Consider the following 5,545-nt stretch of genomic DNA (forward strand, 5'->3'; position numbering starts at 1 on the left):
ATGTTTTTAGTTCTGGATCTTTGGGAAATAATTAGCTCCTTAAGGGACCTTTATGCCTTTGGTTGTTAGTAAATTCTATTGTTATATCCTGCATGAGTTGTTTAACTCATAGGAATATTTATATCCCCATATGGGTTATGCTATAAGTTTAAAATAACTTACTTCTTTTTACTGATGTATGATTTACACATTGAAAACCCACAGCTCTTCAGTGTACAGCTTGATGGATCTTTACCTATGTCCACACCCATGTTACCTCCACCAGAGCAAGATACAGGAAACCTCCGTGGTCCCAAGTGTCCCTTTGTGCCCCTTCCCAGATATAACCGCTCCATTGGCTGTTCTCAACATAGAAAAATAATTTCATTTAAGATCATTTCTTTTAAATTTCCCCCCATTAAATCTGGTTGGCTATTCCTTTAGCAAATGCAGCTGGGTCCAGGCCCTGGGCCCAGCACTGCATAGACAGGAGCCTTCCCCTGGAGATGCAGATACGGCAGATAACTAAATAAGCAGAGGTAACACAGTGTGTGCAGATACAGAGGGTTACTGGAATGCAAGGGAGGCCGTATCCCCGTTTTTGGGGGTGTCCTGTTTTGGTTTTTTGAGGGGGAAAGGGAAGGCTTCTTGGAGGATGTGAATTTTTAAGTTGGGAACTGATAAATGAGCAGGAGGTAGTCAGTAAAATGTCGTCGGAGGAAAAGGAAAGTCTATTCCAAGTGGGAGGAATATTACGAGTGGTGGCTCAGAAAGAAGAGAGCGCGGAGTGTTCAAGGAACAAAAATAAGGCAAATTGGAGCGCAGGCTGGGGGAAAAGGGGGTGAAGGACAGCCAGGGAGGCAGTGGGGGCCCATCAGGAGACTCTGAGGCCACAGTGACGCCCTGCGCTGCAGGCAGGGGGGATCCCTGGACCCAGGCAGCACGAGACCTGCTTTGTCAGCCGTCTGCCGTGGTGGGGAGATTACAGGAGTCACACGGCGGGCGGGGGCAGGCGCTGTGGCATCCGGGTGAGAGACTGAGGTGGCCTAGCCAGGCAGTGGCAATGGGAAGCAACAGATGGACTTGGAAGAGATTTAGAAGGTAAAACCAGCACAACTTGGCGTTTGACAGGCGAGGATTCCACGATGACCATTAGCTTTCTTAGATCTTACAAAACCAGTGGATGGTGGTACCGTTGGAAATATGGGGTGGGGTGGGTGGAGAATCTAGTTTACATAATATCCTTTTATTGATATAAGTCTTTCCAAATACATTTGATCTTGGTTGCCAGTTAGCTTGTGGAACAGTCAGGTAGAAATATCTACCAGGAAGTTGTAACAGATATTTACGGAGCACATTCTATGTGCCAGGCATGCTCTGGTCACCTGGGATGCAGCTGTGAACGAGACATGGAACCATGTCCTTGTGAAGCTCACATATAACAGGCGAGAGCTGCAGCCTCGGGGCTGGCTGCAGGCTGTAGGTGGTGATGAAGGCTTCAGAGTGAATAAATTTGCTCGGTAAGATTTCAGTGAAAGAGCAGAAGCCTGGGGTAAATCTCGAGGGATGCCGGGAGACTAAAAAGGAGACAGGAGGGATGGCAGAGAAAGCAAGAGACGTGTGCTGTTCGGGGGCCTAGGGAGTGGTCCCCAGTGCCACCCGTAGCTGAGAAGTTATGTAAGATGAGGACTAGGGATGGTCTCTTCCCGTGCTTCTGAAAGTGGGGTCTCCAGACCAGCGGCAGCAGCCGGGGATCTAGAAATGCAAATTCTTGCGCTGCACTCTGGACCTCCTGAATCTGAATCTGAAACTCTGAGTGGGACCCAGTACTCTGTGTGTTAACCAGCCTTCCAGGCGATACAGATGCTCCCCAAAGTTTGAGAACCACGGCTTTACTGCATTAATCGGTGAGAAGGTCAGTCACTGGTGCCTGGGAGACTTGGTGAGAGTGATTTCATTGGAGTTACAGCCAGTTTAGGCAAACTTTTAAAATGTTTAACAGGAGTGTTAATTTTGTTGTATTTATTTTTTTTTATTTAGAAATTTCAAATGTTTTTTATTCTTTTGCACGTTTGAGTTTTTTCCTTTCATCTGCTAGTTGATAATGGATTCATGTTTTGTTTCACTCCAGTTCAGTATTATGATTGTGGGCGTTTTGTTTTTATCTACTTTGAAACACTTCCATTTAATCTGTAAGGCCGCCTACATCACTGATAATTGGTTCACTGCCCTCAACTCTGAAATGGAGGAATTAAAATGGCAAAACAGAGTGCAATAGTGAAGATAAGTGAATCTCAACTATGAAGAGCAGCCTGAGAAAACACCTAGATGCTTAAATTAGCTCTTCCAGAAAGTTCCAAGACTCTGTCAGGGACGCTTTCTAATTATTTGAACTCGTTATCATGTGAAGTAATTGGATGTGCGCCCTTTTCATCTAAAGGGGTCCAACAACATAACCCTAATGGCTGTACTTCTCGTGCACTTATGAGGAAGAAGGCTCTTAGTAACTAGGTCTTTTCCTGGCTCTTTTGTTGTCAGACTCCCAAGTATTTTATTCCACTTGACAGGAAGAATTAGAGCACATTACTATGTTTTGCTGTCATCAGGGAAAATCTATGGTCGATTTTCAAATGAGAAGACACCGGTGCAGATACAGGCACACCTCCAAGATGCCGTGGGTTCCGGTCCAGGCCATCACAGTAAAGCGAGTCACAAATTTTTTGGTTTTCCAGTGCATATAAAAATTACATTTACACTATCCCATAGTCTATTCAGTGTGCATTAGCGTTGTGTCTAAAATGACAATGTGTGTACCTTAATTTAAAAACACTTTATTGCTAAAAAAATGCTAACCATCACCTGAGCCTTCAACGAGGCATAATCTTTTTGTTGGCGGGGGGTCTTGCCTTGATTTCACAGCTGCTGACTGATCAGGGTGGTGGTGCCTGAAGGCTGGGATGGCCCTGACAATTGCTTAAAATAAGACGACAATGTTCGTGGCACCCCAAAACAATTACACAAGTAATGTCAAGGATGACTGATCACAGATCACCGTAACAAATATAATAGTAAAGAAAAAGCTTGAAATATTGCAAGAATGACCAAAATAGGACACAGAGACGTGAAGTGAGCCAATGCTGTTGGAAAAAATGGCTCAAATGGACTTGTTCAATGCAGAGCTGTCACAGACCTTCAATTTGTAACAGACACAGTGTCTGCCAAGCACAATGAAGGGAAACACAGTACAAGGAGGTGTGCCTGAATTACTTTTATCGCCATCCCTTTTTCACAATGAAAACTTTTTATAAGAACAAAAACTGGGGGCTTCCCTGGTGGCGCAGTGGTTGAGAGTTGAGAATCTGCCTGCTAATGCAGGGGACACGGGTTCTAGCCCTAGTCTGGGAGGATCCCACATGCCGTGGAGCAACTAGGCCTGTGAGCCACAACTACTGAGCCTGCGCGTCTGGAGCCTGTGCTCCACAACAAGAGAGGCCGCGATAGTGAGAGGCCCGCGCACCGCGATGAAGAGTGGCCCCGCTTGCCACACTAGAGAAGGTCCTCACACAGAACCGAAGTCCCAACACAGCAAAAATGAATAAATAAATTAATAAACTCCTACCCCCAACATCATCTTGTAAAAAAAAAAAAAGAATAAAAACTGGTAGGTAGTTCCAGTGCTCTGTAGAGTGACAAGCACAAAGAAGGTCCTCAAACGTTGAGTGGAAGGATGGATGCATGGATGCATGGATGCATGGATGGGGGAGGGGATACGTGGTTGGATGGATCAGTGGAGGGATGTGGAGACGTGTTCGGAAGGGCAGATAGAAGAATGGATGGATGGATGAGTGGATAGAGGGGTAGCTGGATGGATAAATGGATGGGAAGGTAGGAGAGTGGATGGGTGAAACGATGGCAGGAGAGAGTTGATCTGCCTAAAAAGAGAAAAGCAGTCTTTTAAAAAAATATCGCTCCCCCTGTGGAGCGTACAGTGAAATGAGCTGAAGATGTGGAGGGTTTATTTCTAATGTGATCTTGCAAAATCCTCTAACACGTCTGAGCCCCTTGTGCGCAAGGTGCTGTCAGCCACCCCACCTGCTGTCAGTGTTGTGCTCAGAACCAGACTGCATATGACCATGAATGTGGTGTTAACGCTGTAACGTGTAAATTGTAAATAATTCCTGTTACATGTGGTCAGATAATGGATTTTAAATATGTTAGGACTGCGCTTTGCTCAGCCTTGGGGACATGCGGTCCACACAGGTTTCCACAGGTTCCCTTTTATTCCTGTCGGGATCAGGCAATAGAACAGTCTTTGGCTTAACACACTGGTTCACGGAGCATGGTATGCAACATAGAAGCACACGGTACCAGCATGTCAAACCTGGGATTTATTGATTACAACAAGATGAAAACATACAGAAATTTGATGTAAGGGGAAATATAGACAAATTATAACAGCAGTGATGTTCCACTATATGTAGCAGAAATTGGGAAGGTGGCAGGTGCATGAACGACCAATTCGGGGGTGCCTGTAGTTTAACCTGTCTGAGAGTGGGGCGCATATGATCATCTGAAGTTACTGGCCGCTGAGAACATGTCGTGAGCCAAGGGCCCTCCGGTGGCCACGGCGAGCTCTCCTCCTGCCCCTACGTTTGTGGGCGTGATCCTTTGAGTCAGGCCAGCTTGTCTCTTCACTGAGTCCGAGTGTTTTCTGTGCCCACCATTCTGTTTAATGAGTGTCGCCAGGGCCACGTCACAGGTCGGGAAGGAGGAGGAATACTCCGTGGTTCCTTGATGAGACCCCAGAGCCAAGACTCAGGCTCAGATGTCCTGACCAGTCCAGGTCCCTCTGACCCAAGAGCGTCTCCTAACGTAGCTCCCAGCAGAGCCTGTGTCATATCTCAGCGGTGTCGATCTTGTCTGTGTGTTTGTTCTTTTCAAGAATCATCAAATGGGTGGAAATGGGATCAGAACTGCCCAGCCCCCAGCAAAGGGCACAGAATGAACACGACGCCCAAAGGAAGGTGTGCTCCCTGCCTGGGCTGCGGGTCCCCGCGTAAGTGTGGGCACCTCCTAGGCTCTCGCGTTCAAGCTCAAGTTGAATGCTTACCAGGCAGGAATGAGCCTCTGGCAGTACCCGTGGGGGACATCCGTGCCTCAGGGGGCATCTAAAATGTAAAGACAGTGGGCTTTTTAGCAAAGCAGAGGATACTTGAGACCTCTCAGGATGCAGTGTTTAGCCAAACTGGCTCTTTGAGCCAATTCACAAGAAGAAAATAGATGCATTCATTCATATAATCCATTTATTCATACATTCTACAAGCATCTATGGAATGCCTACTGCATGCACAAAGCCTTAGGAATTAGAAAGGTTTTTTCTAATGATCTTTCTCTTTGCATCCACTTAACCTTTTACAAAAAAAAAAAAAAAAAAAAAAAAGAACAGAGATGGAAATGATGTCATAAAGAAAAAGGATTTTTGAAATTGTAGGAATACTGCTGAGAACATCCTGTTGGCTTTCATGTTCATTACTGGCCTCAGATGCTAAACTCTGCTACAGAACCT

The sequence above is a fragment of the Hyperoodon ampullatus genome (genome assembly GCF_949752795.1).
Source record: "Hyperoodon ampullatus genome assembly, chromosome: 15".
NCBI lineage: Eukaryota > Metazoa > Chordata > Mammalia > Artiodactyla > Ziphiidae > Hyperoodon > Hyperoodon ampullatus.